The sequence below is a fragment of the Amblyraja radiata genome, chromosome 3 (genome assembly GCF_010909765.2).
Source record: "Amblyraja radiata isolate CabotCenter1 chromosome 3, sAmbRad1.1.pri, whole genome shotgun sequence".
In the NCBI taxonomy this organism is placed as follows: domain Eukaryota; kingdom Metazoa; phylum Chordata; class Chondrichthyes; order Rajiformes; family Rajidae; genus Amblyraja; species Amblyraja radiata.
The window spans coordinates 100,344,512-100,362,100 of record NC_045958.1 but is presented as its reverse complement, the minus strand read 5'-3'; the positions used below and the strand labels follow the sequence as shown (position 1 = coordinate 100,362,100).

General features: G+C 42.8%; 1 protein-coding gene across 7 annotated transcripts in view; it reads right to left on the bottom strand.

Moving 5' to 3' along the window:
• epha5 (EPH receptor A5) overlaps window positions 1–17,589 on the bottom strand; it is a 313,137-nt gene that overhangs the window by 294,187 nt on the left and 1,361 nt on the right. The gene's annotated exons all lie outside the window — the stretch shown is intronic.

Genomic DNA, 17,589 nt, shown 5'->3' with positions numbered 1-17,589 from the left:
CAACCTCGTGTCGACCATGCTGCGAGTATGAGTCGAGGGCAAACTCGCCAGAACTCGCGGATTAGGTCGCCCAAGTGGGACAGCCCCTTAACATTACCCTGCACATATTAGGGACAATTCACATTGATACAAAGAAAATTAGCCTACAAACCTGTACGTCTGCTTTAATGTGGGAGGAAACCAAAGATCTCGGAGAAAACCATGCGGTCAAGGGGAGAACGTACAAGCTCCATTCAGACAGCACCGAATAGTTTCTCATGCACATCTTTTAATAATTAACACCACCTTAATATGTATGTGAACAATACTGCTGGATGCTGACACATGGTCTGAACTAATGATCAACTTCCACAACGATCAACATTACATTTGTTTTTATTTAGAGGTACAACATGGAAGCAGGCCCTTCGGCCCACCGAATCCGTGCTGACCAACGATCAAGCATACACATGCTCTATCCTACACACTAAGGACAAATTTAAAAAAGCCCAATTAACCAACAAACCTACGTGTCTTTGGAGTGTGGGAGGAAACCGGTGCACCCAGAGAAACCCCACGTGGTCACAGGGAGAACATACAAAGTCTGTACAGGCAGTTCATAAGAGATAGGTGCTGAATTAGGCTATTCGGCCCAATTCAATGGTCTATGTCATTCAATCATGGCTGATCTAACTCTCCCCCTCAACCCCATTCTCCTGCTTTGTCCCCATAACCCCTGACACCCGTGCTAATCAAGAATCTATCTCTGCCTTAAAAATATCCATTGACTTGGCCTCCACAGCCGGCTGTGGCAACAAATTCCACAGATTCACCACACTCTCACTGAAGAAATTCCTCCTCATCTTCTTCCTAAAGGAATGTCCTTTCATTGACAAGACCTCTAGTCCAAGACCCTCCTACTAGTGGAAACATCCACTCCACACCCACTCTATCCAACCCTTTCACTATTCGGTAAGTTTTGTTGAGGTTCCCCCCTCATTCCTCTAAACTCCAGTGAGCACAGGCCTGGTGCCATAAAGCTCATCATATGTTAACCTAATCATTCCTGGTGTCATTCACGTAAACCTCTTCTGGACAGCATCCGTAGTAAGGATCGAAGCTGTGTCTCTGGCAGTGTAAGGCAGCAACTCCATTGCTGTGCCACGGTGCCGCACTTTTCTTGGGATAAATTGAAGAATGCATAACGCAGTTCTGAGGTGCGGCATGAAAGAAGTGGGCCTATTGATAACAACTCTGCATCAAGTATGAAACGTCAAGTTGTGAATAATGCAGATAAGACAAACATTCAAAAGGGATATTTAATTCAGGGTTGTAGTTGGACATCCAGTGTGTTATATAAATACAAAGGTGAAGATTTGTAAGAATAGTTTTTGACATATGTTTGAAAATATGTACAACTGCCTCAATGACAAACATTCAGCTCTTGGAGAGGAGATTCCCAACATATAAACACCAACCAACACTTCAACAATTCACACAAAAGCAGCTACTTCTTACATTTTCCTAAGTTGGACGAAATTGCAGCATAACAAAACTAAATACAGTGTGACGTCTTAATATGCACCATCTTCTGTCGCAAGCACTGCACCATCTGGTGCATGCGTAACTGACAGAAGTTTCTGGAAGGGGAAGGAAGGGATTCGGCTGCTTTTTGCCATCTACGTTTTCAGTTGGCGTAAAATATGAAATTAGAGTTTCAGAATGCCTTTCCTTCATTCCCGTGTGTGCCTGATTCTTGAGTCGTTAAGGAAGCTGCCTATTGTTTATTTTAGTTTAGTTTAGTTATGTAAGGAAGGAACTGCAGATATTGGTTTACATCGAAGATAGACACAAAAAGCTGGAGTAACTCAATGGGATAGGCAGCATCTCTGGAAAGAAGGAACAGGTGACGTTTCGGATCAGTCTGAAGAAGGGTCTCGACCCGAAACGTCACCTATTCCTTTTCTCCAGAGATTCCTTTTCTGCCTGACCCGCTGCGTTACTCCAGCTTTTTGTGCCTATATTCAGCATGACAGATCTGTTCTCTGCTATCAGGCTTCTGAATGGTCCCTCCATATGCGAGGGCACTGTCTGATCCATCTTTACTTCATTGTGGACATTGGACTTTGTCAATGGAACTGATGCGCTACAATGTTCAGAGCTGCATGGAAAAATAGTAACCGAATCTTAGATATCAATCCATGTACCCTGTTAAATTTCTATCCAGAGATCTCAGTTTAGTTTAGTTTAGTTTAGAGATAAAGTGTGGAAACAGGCCCTTCGGTCCACCGATTCAACGCCAACCAGCGATCACCCGTACACTAGCTCCATCTAGCAGTCTAGGGGAAATTTACAGAAGCTAATTAACCAACAAACCTGCACGCCTTTGGAATGTGGGAGGAAACCGGAGCATCCAGAGAAAACCCACGGGGTCACAGGGAAAACGTGCAAACTCCATACAGGCAAACTCTGCTGTGTCACTGTGCCATCCTATTCACTCCGATACAAAATCCTACATCACCACATAATCCAATAATTCATTAAACACATTAGATATATGCTAAACAATTAAATATAACCATATAACCATATAACAATTACAGCACGGAAACAGGCCATCTCGGCCCTACAAGTCCGTGCCGAACAATTATTTTCCCTTAGTCCCACCGGCCTGCACTCATACCATAACCCTCCATTCCCTTCTCATCCATATGCCTATCCAATTTATTTTTAAATGGTACCAACGAACCTGCCTCCACCACTTCCACTGGAAGCTCATTCCACACCGCTACCACTCTCTGAGTAAAGAAGTTCCCCCTCATGTTACCCCTAAACTTCTGTCCCTTAATTCTGAAGTCATGTCCTCTTGTTTGAATCTTCCCTATTCTCAAAGGGAAAAGCTTGTCCACATCAACTCTGTCTATCCCTCTCATCATTTTAAAGACCTCTATCAAGTCCCCCCTTAACCTTCTGCGCTCCAGAGAATAAAGACCTAACTTATTCAACCTTTCTCTGTAACTTAGTTGTTGAAACCCAGGCAACATTCTAGTAAATCTCCTCTGTACTCTCTCTATTTTGTTGACATCCTTCCTATAATTGGGCGACCAAAATTGTACACCATACTCCAGATTTGGTCTCACCAATGCCTTGTACAATTTTAACATTACATCCCAGCTTCTATACTCAATGCTCTGATTTATAAAGGCTAGCATACCAAAAGCTTTCTTTACCACCCTATCTATATGAGATTCCACCTTCAAGGAACTATGCACGGTTATTCCCAGATCCCTCTGTTCAACTGCATTCTTCAATTCCCTACCATTTACCATGTACGTCCTATTTTGATTTGTCCTGCCAAGGTGTAGCACCTCACATTTATCAGCATTAAACTCCATCTGCCATCTTTCAGCCCATTCTTCCAAATGGCCTAAATCACTCTGTAGACTTTGGAAATCCTCTTCATTATCTTGGTATCATCTGCATACTTACTAATCCAATTTACCACACCTTCATCCAGATCATTGATGTACATGACAAACAATAAAGGACCCAGCACAGATCCCTGAGGCACCCCACTAGTCACCTGCCTTCAACCCGACAAACAGCCATCCACCATTACCCTCTGGCGTCTCCCATTCAGCCACTCTTGAATCCATCTTGCTACTCCTGCATTTATACCCAACAGTTGAACCTTCTTAACCAACCTTCCATGAGGAACTTTGTCAAAGGCCTTCCTAAAGTCCATATAGACAACATCCACTGCTTTACCCTCGTCAATTTCCCTAGTAACCTCTTCAAAAAATTCAAGAAGATTAGTCAAACATGACCTTCCAGGCACAAATCCATGTTGACTGTTCCTAATCAGACCCTGTTTATCCAGATGCTTATATATATTATCTCTAAGTATCTTTTCCATTAATTTGCCCACCACTGAAGTCAAACTAACAGGTCTATAATTGCTAGGTTTACTCTTAGAACCCTATATTAATTTAATATATTTTAACAAGCAAATTGTTACTTAAAATCCCAAAATGAAAGCTAGATTAAAATAAACAAATAATTGTGTCCACTGTTTAGGACGAAGAATACTTTAGGCTTTAGAGATATAGCGCGGAAACAGGATATTCGGCCCACCATGTCCGCACTGACCAGTAATCCCCGTACATTAACACTTTGCCTACATAATAGTAAACAAAATAGAGAGAGTACAGAGGAGATTTACTAGAATGTTGCCAGGGTTTCAGCACCTAAGTTACAGAGAAAGGTCGAACAAGTTAGGTCTTTATTCTTTGGAGAGCAGAAGGTTAAGGGGGGACTTGATTGAGGTCTTTAAAATTATGAGAGGGATAGACAGAGTTGACGTGGATAAGCTTTTTCCATTGAGAGTAGGGAAGTTTCAAACAAGAGGACATGATTTGAGAATTAAGGGACAGAAGTTTAGGGGTAACATGAGGGGGAACTTCTTTACTCAGAGAGTGGTAGCTGTGTGGAATGAGCTTCCAGTGGAAGTGGTGGAGGCAGGTTCGATTTTATCATTTAAAAATAAATTGGATAGGTATATGGACGGGAAAGGAATGGAGGGTTATGGTCTGAGTGCAGGTAGATGGAACTAGGTGAGAGTGTTCGGCACGGACTAGTCGGGCCGAGATGGCCTGTTTCCATGCTGTAATTGTTATATGGTTATATGGTTATATACCAGGGACACTTTTTTACATTTATACCAAGTCACTTGTAGGTCTTTGGAGTGCGGGAGGATACCGAAGATTACGGAGAAAACCCACGCAGTCACAGGCAGAATGTACAAACTTCGTACAGACAGCACCCGTGTCCAGGAGTGAACCCGGGTGTCTGGTGCTGTAAGCTCTGGTGCTGTAAGCGCTGTAAGGCAGCAACTCTACCGCTGCGTCACGGTGCTTCCCTGAATCCCAGTAGTATCCTAAAGTTTTATATCTAATAGAATTATCGTGAACAGACAGTTTAGACTGAGATTGACATGAAGTATATTTAAATTGTGTAAATTGAAGTCAAAATAATTCCTTTCTCCTTTTTTGTAGTGGGGAATAAAATCAATTATTTTAGAAATCAGGCTTAGTGTTTAGACACAAATTGCTGGAGTAACTGAATGGGTCAGGCAGCATCTGTGGAGAAAAAGAATAGGTGACGTTTCGGGTCGAGACCCTTCTTCAGACCCACTGGAGCATTCTCCAGAGATGCTGCCTGACCCGCTGAGTTACTCCAGCATTTTGTGTCTATTTTCAGTGTAAACCAGCAACCACAGTTCCTCCCTACAGGCTTGGTGTTTACTCGTAATAAATTAAATACAATTTCAGTTCTTCTCTGTTCTTGCAATGGAGCTGAGACATTAACGGCTCCTTCAACAATGGAAGAGCTGCTCACCCTCAGAAGGGTACAAATTACACATGCTGCAATTTATAGAGCTTTACTAACAACTGTTCTTTGATGCTGCAGTCTGGAGTTTATGGTCGGTGAGTGAGTTACTGCGGCCGACCTTGAATGAGGCTGCTGACAAAGAATCTGTGTAGGATGGAACTGCAGACGCTGGTTTACACTGAAGATAGTCACAACATGCTGGAGTAACTCAGCGGGACAGGCAGCATCTCTGGAGAGAACGAATGGGTGATGTTTCAGGTCAAGAGCCTTCTTCCGACTGAGAGTCAGGGGAGAGGGAAACGAGAGATATGGAAGGGTACAAAGGAGCAGGTAAGGTGTGAAAAGGACAGATCAAATCAGACAATCATCAAGTAAATGCAGAATGGTTCATTGTTGGATGAGGGGAAAGTGACAAGGAGGCATACAAGTGGTAAAATTAATCAGGAGGACAGTGAAACTAGTAGAATAATTAGAGTGGGGGAGGGACGGAGGGAGAGGGAGAGCAAGGGTAAAGTTTCGGTGATAGCTTTGCTCAGCAGCTCCCATTGTGCCTGGTTGTTTCCAGCTCCACAGGATCTCAGGCATTGTGCGGACTGATGTTATCAAGTAAATTGATGGCATCAAATAGACTTGGCAACCACTCACAATGGGGTCAAGGAAAGAGCGTTCACGTCACGGTCCTGTTTCCACCAATCTTTCCACCACCACGCACAAGAAGCACAAGAAGCGCAAGACAGACATCATTGTATGCAGATGCCGAGAAGTGTGTTCATCTCTGGCTGAACAACTTCTAATCTTGTATGTGGACTCGATAAGAAGAAGAACCACTCACAATGAAGAATTTCTACTGCAAACCAGGAAGTGAAAAACACCATACCCAATTTTTTTAAAATCTGACAAAAGATTAAATAGAAACCACAGTATAAACATAAAACATCATAATTAGTATAGTTTAGAGATACAGAGCTGAAACAGGCCTTTCAGCCCACCGAGTCCACCCTGACCAGTGATTCCCACACACTAACACTATCCTACACACACTAGGGCCAATTTACAATTTTACCGAAGCCAATTGACCTGCAAAGCTGTACATATTTGGAGTGTGGGAGGAAAGCGGAGCCCCCAGAGAAAACTCGTGCGGCTCACATAACAGGGAGAACATACAAACTCCGTACAGCACCTGTAATCAGGATCGAACCTGGGTCTCTGGCACTGTAAGGCAACAACTCTACCGCTGCACCACCGTTACTGATACTGATACTAATACTATTTCTAAATATTAAAATTACTATTTTAAAAACACAGTTTTGAAATCATCATAATAGAAGAAAATGTCTCCCACAATAGGAGGCCTTTCAGTCTCCTCAGCAAAAATTATGTCTTTCCTGCAATGCGGCGACCAGAAGTGTAACCGGTGCTCAGGGTGAGGCGAACATGCGCTGTAAGCGCCTGAGGAAATGACTGTGTGCGACAGCTAGATGCTTGATTGAAGATTAAACTGCCATTAAAAGCCCATATAAACCATAAGCAACAAAGCATAACACTTTGTGAGCAAAGTTTGGACAAGCCTGGAGTTCTTGTCAGATCACTGTGTTTTTTATTAGCACCAAACCGGTTATGAGTCGCAATAATAAATCTGCGAAAAACCACAGCGCCATGCAGTGACCTTTGGATTTTATACTCACTAGACACAAACTCTGTGGAAATTGCATTCATATATGAACTGTCGTGAAACTGAAACTTCACGACTTCATTAACATTACGACGGCAAAATATGGTTAATTAACATTTTTTAATGTTTGGAGAAGAAGTGAGATTGGAATTGAAGTGAGAGTACGCCATTGCTCGCTTTCATTTGCTATCTATATACATACAAGATTAACATGGAAATTGAAATATCAAACAAAATTTCAATTACTAAGAAATATTTTTGAATGTTAAACCATAGATTTTGTAAATGTTATTCTTAAGTGAGGGATTTCCCTATGTACAAAATTCATATTTTCAGGGTCAGAGTAATTCTTCAAAAGTAATTATGAATTAGAATATTATTATATACTGTAATTCCTGATTACACAAGGTTTAATATGTTAATGGTTAATATCAGGATGATGGTGACAATGAAAACAATAGATTTGGTTAACATAAGATGAGTGTTTGACGGCACTGGGCCTGTACTCGCTGGAGTTTCGAAGGATGAGGGGCCCCCTGATCGAAATTTACCGAATAGGGAAAGGCCTGGATAGAGTGGATGTGGAGAGGATGTTTCCACTAGTGGGAGAGTCTAGGACCAGAGGCCATACCCTCAGAGGAGTAGAAAGGATAAATTAATGTTGTCAGAGGGTGGTGAATCTACCGAATTCTTTGCCACAGAAGGCTGAGGAGGCCATCAATGGATATTTTTAATGCGGAGATTGACAAATTTAGTAGAATGGGGTTGAGGAAGAAAGATAGATTGGCCATGATTGAATGGCGGAGTAGACTTGATGAGCCGAATGGTTTAATTCTGCTCCTATAACTTATGAGTTTATAAATTGCCAATTCCTGTCAAATCACCAATGTGTTGGCAAAATAATTGGAAGAATCCACCAAGTGGAGCTGTATGGATACAAGGAACCCCAGGTGCTGGTTTACAAAAAAAGACACAAAGTGCTGGGGTAACTCAGCGGGTCAGGCAGCATCTGTGGAGAACATGGAGAGGTTGGTCAGAGATGCTGCCTGTTCCATGTCTCATGCTCCATGTCCACCAGAGATGCTGCCTGACCCACTGAGTGACTCCAGCACTTTGTGTCTTTTTAAGTGGAACGTTATTGCCAACACCACCTAACTGCATCTAACTGCGCATGTGCTGATGCCAGAAGCTGACAGCCCTACAGGGTAATGATGGCAAGATTTGTTATCATTATGATTCATGTTCCAGGACATGGAAACTGCCTATTGCGATGTCATATGACTTGCTTGGTATTTTAAATAATAAGGTAAATAAGTTAGACACAAAATGCTGGAGTAACTCAGCGGGTCATAAGTGATAGGAGTAGAATTAGGCCATTCGGCCCAAATCCATTCCGCCATTCAATCACAGCTGATCTATTTCTCCCTCCCAACCCCATCCTCCTGCTTTCTCCCCATAACCTCTGACACTCAGGCAGCATCTCTGGCAAAAAGGAATAGGTGCCGTTTCCGGTCGAGACCCTTCATCAGACTCTGATGAATTTGATAAATGTCATCTATTCCTTTAGAGTCAAGGAAGTAGCGTTCACGTCGGGGCCCTGTTTCCACCAATCTTTCCACCACCAAGCGCAAGAAGCACAAGAAGCAACAAGACAGACACCATTGGATGCAGGTGCCGAGAAGTACGTTCAGTTCTGGCTGAACAATTTCTAATCTTGTGTGTGGACTCAATAAGATGAAGAGGTCAATTCCTTTTCTCCATAGATGCCGCCTGACTCGCTGAGTTACTCCAGCACCATGTGTCTATCTTCGGTGTAAACCAGTATCTGCAGTTCCTTCTGACACAAGGGTAAATAAGGTGTGTAGGAAAGAACTGCAGATGCTGGTTTAAATAGAAGGTAGACACAAATGCTGGTGTAACTCAGCGGGGCCGGCAGCATCACTGGAGAGAATACATTTACTCTCTCCAGTGATGCTGCCGGCCCCGCTGAGTTACACCAGCATTTGTGTCTACCTTCTATTTAAACCAGCATCTGCAGTTCTTTCCTACACACCTTAGTGACGTTTCGGGACGAGACCTTTCTTCAGACTGTTCTCTGTGTACACATATATCTGTACAAATGGCATTTTCAATATCATAATGAATAACAATTCTTCAAGCTGTAAGCAAGTTGCAGATTCAATAAAGGCAAATTTCTTTGGACTCTAATTTTCTATCTGAAAACCCAGATCAGTTGTACCAAACCCTAAACATTCCCTTATTGAATAGGGGCCAGTAAAAGTTTAACTAAGAACATAACCTCACTGCCCACTCTTGGTTGCAACCAGGGATGTATAGATAGGGTGGTCATGGTGGTGCAGCGGTAGAGTTGCTGCCCTACAGCCCTTGCAGTGGCGGAGATCCGGGTTCAATCCCGACTACGGGTGCTATATGTGCGGAGTTCTCCCCATTACCTGCATGGGTTTTTTTTTTAGATCTTCGGTTTCCTCCCACACTCCAAAGACGTACAGGTTTGTAGGTTAATTGGCTTGGTATAAGTGTAAATTGTCCTTACACCAAGCCAATTACTATACATACTAAGTGTCCTTAGTATGTGTAGGGATCGCTGGTCAGCGAGGACTTGGTGGGCCGAAGGGCCTGTTTCCACGCTGTATCTCTAAACTAAACTAAACTGCAAAAATACTATTAACCCAACATGTATGCATCGTGGCAGGGCCAGTTCAGGGGCATGTTCACCGGGGTAGTAATGTTCAGTGCTGACATCTAGCAGCGTTTACATTATAATTCATCGGTCTCAATCAGCCTCTTGGTAATTGTATTCTTCCATTTAGGAATGGAGCAAATTGAGCTCAGAAAGTTCAGAGTAGCCTTCTCAGAAATTGACAGACAGAACTTCCATTCAAAACACCTTCCACAATTCTACAACATCCCACAATCCGGTATAGGCTATTCCCGTAAAACTCTGAGAATCCGGAGCGCATGTGATCTTGCCAGAGGGGGAGACTTTTTTAGTTTAGAGATACAGCATGGAAACAAGCCCTTCACCCCATCGAGTCCGAGCCAACCAGCAATCCCCATACATTAACTCTAACCTACACGCTAGGGACCATGTACAGGGTTTAAGAAGGAACTGCAGATGCTGGAAAACTGAAGGTAGACAAAAGTGCTGGAGGAACTCAGCGGGTGCAGCAGCATCTATGGAACGAAGGAAATAGGCAACGTTTCGGGCCAAAACCCTTCTTCAGACTTTTTTTCTACCAGGGACCATGTACAGGATGTGTAGGAAGGAACTACAGATGCTGGTTTAAAGCGAAGATAGACACAAAAAGCTGGAGTAACTCAGCGGGACAAGCAGCATCTCTGGAGAGGAATGGATGATGTTTTGGGTGGAGACCCTTCTTCAGATTGGTTAGTGATAAGGGTAACGAGAGATATAGATGGTATTGTGGCGAGATAAAGAAAAATGAATAAAAGATATGCAAAAAAGTAACAATGGTAAAGGAATCAGGCCATTGTTAGCTGTTTGTTGCAGGAAAACGAGAAGCTGGTGCGTCTTGGGTGGGGGAGGGATAGAGCAAGAGGGAATACCAGGGCTACCTGGAGCGATTTATCTCAACAATACATTATTACAATCGAGCCATTTACAGTATATACGTACATGATCAGGGAATAACGTTTAGTGCAAGGTAAAGCCAGCAATGTCTAATCAAGGATAGTCCGAGGGTCCCCAATGAGATATATAGCAATTCAGCAAAGCTCTCTGGTTGTGGTAGGATGGTTCAGTTACCTGATAACAGCTGGGAAGAAACTGTTGCTGAATCTGGAGGTGTGCGTTTTTACACTTCTATACCTATTGCCTGATGGGAGAGGGGAGATGAGGGCATGGACAGGGTGCGAATCATCTTTGATTATGCTGCTGGCCTTGCCGAGGCAGCGTGAGGCAAAAATGGAGTCAATGGAAGGGAGGTTGGTTTGTGCAGCCTACAAACCAACATGTCTTTGGAAAGTGGGAGGAAACCGGAGCACACGAAGAACCTGCCTCCACCACCTCTCTGCCTCAGAGGGCGGTGGAGGCTGGTTATCTGGATGCTTTCAAGAGAGAGCTAGATAGGGCTCTTAAAAATGGTGGAGTCAGGGGATATGGGGAGAAGGCAGGAACGGGGTACTGATTGGGGATGATCAGCCATGATCATATTAAATGGCGGTGCTGGCTCGAAGGGCCGACTGGCCTACTCCTGCACCTATTGTCTATTGTCTAAAACCCATGCACTCACAGGGAGAATGTACAAACTCCATACAGTCAGCTCCTATAGTCAGGATCGGACCCGGGTGTCTGGTGCAGTAAGGTAGCAACTCTACCACTGTGCCACTGTGGAATCAGAATGAAGCCAAAGGTGTGATACCAGTCCTCTTGAACTGAAGACCTTCTGTGACAAGGAAACATGTGCAGAACTTCCATCAGCAGCAACGGTGCCTGCTCATTCCCGTGCAACGAGTACGCACCCCATCCACATTCCTTCCCTCGAGTCTACACTCAACATCCAGCTTCACGGATGAAGGATGGTCACTGAGAAGAGGCAGTGAACAGTAATCTAACCATCAGTACCATACGGCCCCACTTTGACAAAAGGAAGCAACTGACTGAAAGGCGTTTTCTTGTAAATGAAGAAAACGTGGTTTTCTTTCAGCTCTCTGTGATGGAATTTCTTACTTCTCTGGTATAAATATTTTCAAATTGTACTCGAAGGACTTATTTTGTTCACCATTGTGCAGAGCATATCTCAAATACCCTAAAACAAGCAATAACTCAATTTTGACAAAATTGTTAGTTGCTTCCTTTTGTCAGATTAGGGCCGCATAGCCCTAGCCTGAGGTCTTAACGCAGAACATTGAACATGGCAAAATACAGCACAGGAACAGAACCTTCAGCCCACAGCTAACAATGGCCTGTTTCCTTTATCATCATTACCATTTTACATATCTTTCATTCATTGTTCTATATCGCTCCACATCAACGTCTAGATCCCTCGTTTCTCTTTCCCGTGACGTTCAGTCCGAAGAAGGGTCTCGACCCGAAACGTCACCCGTTCCTTCTCTCCAGAGATGCTGCCTGTTGTTTCGCTCAGTTACTCCAGCATTTTGTGTCTATCTTCAGCCCACAATGTCTGTGCTAAATATAATGCCAAGATAAACTAATCTCATCTGCCTTTACGCGATCCATATCCCTTGGTTTCCTGAAAATCCAAATGTCACGGCAGTCAAGAGAGCCGAGAGAGAGAGAGAGTCAAGAACATTTTATTGTCTTATGTCCTGAGATGAAACAATGATATTCTTATTCATCTAAAAGCCTCTTAAATGCCGCTGTTGCATCTGCTTCCACCACCATCCCTGGCGGCACGTTCCAGGTACCTGCCACCCTCTGTGTAAAAAAAACTTGTCCGGCACTAATCTTTTCTCTCTCTCATCTAAAAGCTACCCCCTTGAGTCTTTGACATTTCTGCCTTGGGAAAATATTTTGGATGATCTACCCTCTTGACATATGTGCATCTTGTTGCTCATCTTGTTTGCATGATTCAGTTGTACATATGATTAAATGTTAGGAACATGGAGTCCCATGCCCCAAATTCAAGTAGGTAATCTTGATGTATCACTGAGATAATCATGCACCATGGTCAAGTACCATCTCACGGAGTCACAGAGTCATAGCGATACAGTGTGGAAACGGGCCCATCGGCCCAACTTGCCCACACCGGCCAACATGTCCCAGCTGCACTGGTCCCACCTGCCTGCGTTTGGTCCATATCCCTCCAAACCTATTCTATCTCTTGAAACATTAATGTAAACTCCAATTTGCACTCTAACCAGGATGGAGATTGGAAAAAATAGGAAATCACAAAAAGTGATAGGAAAAAAAATTGAAGGTTGTTTTAACAAAATTAACTCCCATTCAATGTACTGAAAAATAATTTGATTATTATTACATTTCTGATGGAACTTAGCTGTGCAGATCCTAATTTCCAAGATTACACCTGTCAAGGATAATTTATTGAAATGTCCTTAGGCTAAGATAAGAATTACTTAAATTTAAGTCTTTATTCTTTATAGGGCTTTGGAGAGATATCCTTGAATTTAATTGTAAAAGGAAAAGGTTTAGAAGATGCAGTAACGCCGAAATTGGGAAATGGTGTGTATTGTAACAAAAAAAATCCTTAAGTGAAATCATTCTTTTGATGACATATTGACCAGCACATCTTTGAGAAAGAAATACGCAATGGGTTTTTTAAAAGTTAATTACGGATTGATGGCGTGATTGGGAAATATTGCCACAAACAAATCATTGAACCAAACACCGTGTATTTGGCACAAAGACTCGCGGTGGGAACGGTGTTACCTCGACTGAGCGAAACACAAAGTGCTTGAGGAACTCAACCAGTCAGGCAGCATCTGAAGAGGGGATGCACAGACCGGAGAACGGGTCCGACTCGAAAACCTCGCCTGTCCATTCCCTCCACAGACGCTGCCTGACCCGCTGAGTTCCTCCAGCACTTCGTGCTTTGCTCAAGATTCCAGCATCTGCAGTTCCCCGTGTCTCGAGTTTCTCCACCGATGCCGGATCTGCGCCCTTCACACCGCTCTCAAAAACTGTTTAAACACGTTTTAATTCACACTCCGAAGACAAAACGAATTGAGCAGAATTTGCTGTGTTTCATTTGTTTTTAACATCATCGCATCAAGGAAAGGAATTAACCCGTGTAATAACTGTTACATTGTGATAGGTAGCAATGAAGCTACCGCTTCAATACACAACCCTCGCCTTGACAGAAATTTAAACTATTCTCCGGAAGAGCGAAACGAACAAATAATAAAACTGATGAAAATCCTAGGCAAGCGGGGATGGGGTTTGTGGGAGGGGGGTGTGCGGGGACAGATTACGACAAGGAAATTTGAAACTCCAACTAGATGGAACCAAAAACTGATGGAAGAGGCCAGTCTGGGCGGAAACCCATATCTTGGAGATAGGGCAGCGTGCGACAAGATGGTTAAGATTTACTAAATTAGCCCAAATGATGGCGGGGCGAAACAAGGAATTTTGTTTAAAAGGATGAAAATAAATTGTAACGTTGAACAAGAGTGGAGAAAATAAAAGGCGTTTTACAGGACTGAAGTATAAGAATCTTATATTCTGCGAAGGTATCCCCCGCGTTAACGGATCGTATCCCAGTTGCAAGCAAAGATCTTTGGTTGCAAGTGTCTATGGTTTTTGACTAAATTCCGCTTTTAGACAGGTGATGGTGCAAATCATTTGCCTTTAGATCTGCCAGCGCCCAGTTACCTTTCATGTAGCTTTATAAGTATGGGCGCAGAAAATCTTTATTTTATTTCGTGTGGATGCTAACTTCCTTTGAGTTTTTGTTTTGCTTTAAGGAAGACGACACTCAGGAACACATATTTCATCCCAATCAAAACGCCTTACTTCATATAGACTGGGTGACGAATTCTAGACAGTTTGTCGTGGCGGGAAGACGAGATGTGGGATGCAGACACTATCTTATCTTCCCTGTCACAAATATCTACCTATAAATGAATAACTTGTAAGCTGAACATGCGTCGTTGCTTATATATTGAGCAGTAACTTAAATATCATATTTTTTCTCTAGTGTTTTTTTTTAAGAAGCTCACAGCTCTTTTTAATCTTACTGCCTTTTCCGATACGGGTAAAATAGATCAGTTTTACATTTTATCTCTAATTTTATTTTTTTACCAGATTTTGCCTCAAGTTTTAAAGGCACCAGTGGCACCCTTTCTATGCACAGAATTTCAAGAGAGAGTCAAGGATGCTTTATTGTCATATGTCCCAGATAGAACAATGAAATTCTAACTCGCAGCAGCACAACAGAATATGTAAGCATGAGACACTGTAAACTATATAATAAACGAGAGAGAAAAGAAAAGTTCACTGTGTGTATAAATTTCCCTTCCAATGTTGTAACTCGGGCCACAATGTAACCACGAACACGATTCTTCTTGACAAGATAGAAACAAATGAATTTGGTGCTGCAAAAATGTTTTTTTTTTTAATATGAAATCACGGGCTGTGGAGATTCCTATCATTTTATTTCCCCAAATGCCCTGAAACAAGGCGGGTTCAGAGTCGGTCACATTTGTGGGGTATGGGTTCACATAGCTTTCAATCGTGGAACGTCTAATGACTGCTCTGGCCAGCGAACCCTACCTTCCCCATCCATAAATCAATGTCCACGCTGGGAACAAATTATACTATAATCTGTGTTGGCAACGCCTCCCACTCACTGCAATTGTGCAATGTTTAGGATATTTCTGCCCTGCTATCTGGTCAGCAGCAGGTGTAATTCCTTACTACTGTAAGCGCTCGCGTTGATCTTAAACAAGAAAGAGGCACGGCTGAGACAGTAAAGGGCACTTTACACTCAAAGGGTGCAGTTTCACAGTTTATCACCATTGCCTGCTGCAGTTGAGACCCCCCCCCCCACAAATTCACCAGTGTGTGGATGTCAGGCGTGGTAACATTGTGCGGGGTTAGCTGCCTCAAAAACAATGATATCTACTAATTATTTCAATTGCCCAGTTTTACCCTAGAAAGCGCAGTAATGTAAATTGCTCTTCTGCCTATTTTGAATAATCGTATGCGTTGATTATGTTAAGGGTTTGCTAACCTTTGTAGCAAGACTAAAGAGAACATAAATGTTTTTTTTGTAAAACAATCAAAATCTTAAAATGGAGGCAACAAATATTATAAACAGGCAACAATAAAACGTCACCTTCGATTGTTTTTATTAGTTGAAATAAAATTGTGGATTGACACCAGTAATAGTGGTGATTCTGGCACGCCGGTTTAATTTTCTGGCAAGGAGCATGTATTCACCATTGTCTGCAGATGGACGCTGCCTCTATTGCAACGATCAGCGTTGACAGACCTCGGCATTACTTCGGCCCTGCCTTAACCACTTGACCATCCAGAGGACTCAAGCAACACACATCAAAACAACTTCTTGTTGCGACGCAAACAAACGGTGGAAAAGCGGAGATATGAAATAGAAGCAACATTAGCTTTTCACGTTATACTAATTCGCTTGTTTAAAAAAATGTTAACTGTGGTTTATGGGGATTTCAATGATATCGAAGATTGTTTGACATCTCCGTTGTATTAAGGTACAAGTATGAAATCATCAATTGTTAACACTCCATTTCCTCAATCATTCATAGACGGAGACAATTCAACGCCTGAAGTGTGATTATTTTTTTCTGTTAAGTATATTTCTGTAAATGTCATGACAATTTAAAAATATAGGTTCAGGTTGCCAACTTTGCAAATAGTTTTAACTTATTGAAAAGCACAGCCGCGTAGTCATATTTGCACCCATTCTCCAAGGGACGAGTTTGTTTCAATTATATTCATGTGACCATTTCAAGCTTTATCATCACAAAATAACCCAACTCCCCCCCCCCCCCCTCCCCCCCCCCCCCCCCCCCCACATTTTTGATGCCACCAGATTTTTGTCTGGTGAACCTAGTGGATTTCGATCAGTGTGTGAACACGGGATGAAATCAAATGAAATAGATTATTGTGCAGGAATGAGCTGCAGATGTTGGTTTAAATCTAAAATAGACACAAAATGCTGGAGTAACTCAGCGGGACAGGCAGCATCTCTGGAGAGAAGGAACGGGTGACGTTTCGGGTCGAGACCCTCATGAAATAGATTATGGTTTGGTAACCCGGCAAAATGAACTGCCGATTGAGATTACATTGTCCGTCTGATAAATGGCGTTGATCAAATGGCAGGCTGGGCACCCCTCGTCGTTCACTCCCAAGGCCGCTGTGGTGAGCTTCCCAAATCGAGCTTGTTTTAATTTTTTTTCTAACTTTTGGTTTGAATTTCAAGTAAAGAGCACATACGGTTTGAAGACCACACCGAAATGCACGAGCCTTGCATCAAGATTCAGAGAGCTGTCTGCAAAGGTGACCAACATCCAAAGAAGAACAAATTTATGCCAAAACATGACTGCGCCGCTCAAACAGACTAGGGTGCAATTAGCACATAAACTGGGGATCACGCTGTCACCAGCTCGCTTCTTGCAGTTACTGGAACGCTCGATATTAAACCCAAATGCCCTCTCAGTCCAAATGTCTGTTGCAAAAGTTAAGGCCGCCGACCTTGTCAGTGTTTTAACAGTGATAAATAATCTCACCCGGCCGAGTGCCGTTGGATTACGTTTGAATAAGAATGTTTTGAGTCGCTAAACTTTGCAAGCTATGACGTCTATTAATGTCAACGGCGAATTCAATGATCAAGGTCAAAAAGTATTTCGGATTCCTTATCATTCGAACGCAGATCAGAAATCTTTTACACACTCAAAAAAGCTGGGGTAACTCAGCGGGACATCGCTGGAGAGAAGGAATGGGTGACGTTCCGGGTCGAGACCCTTCTTCAGACTGAAGCAATGTTTTACCCTGCAAAATCTACACTCTACGAGCCAGTCTCCCGCGCTCAGCAGTCGCGGGCTATTGA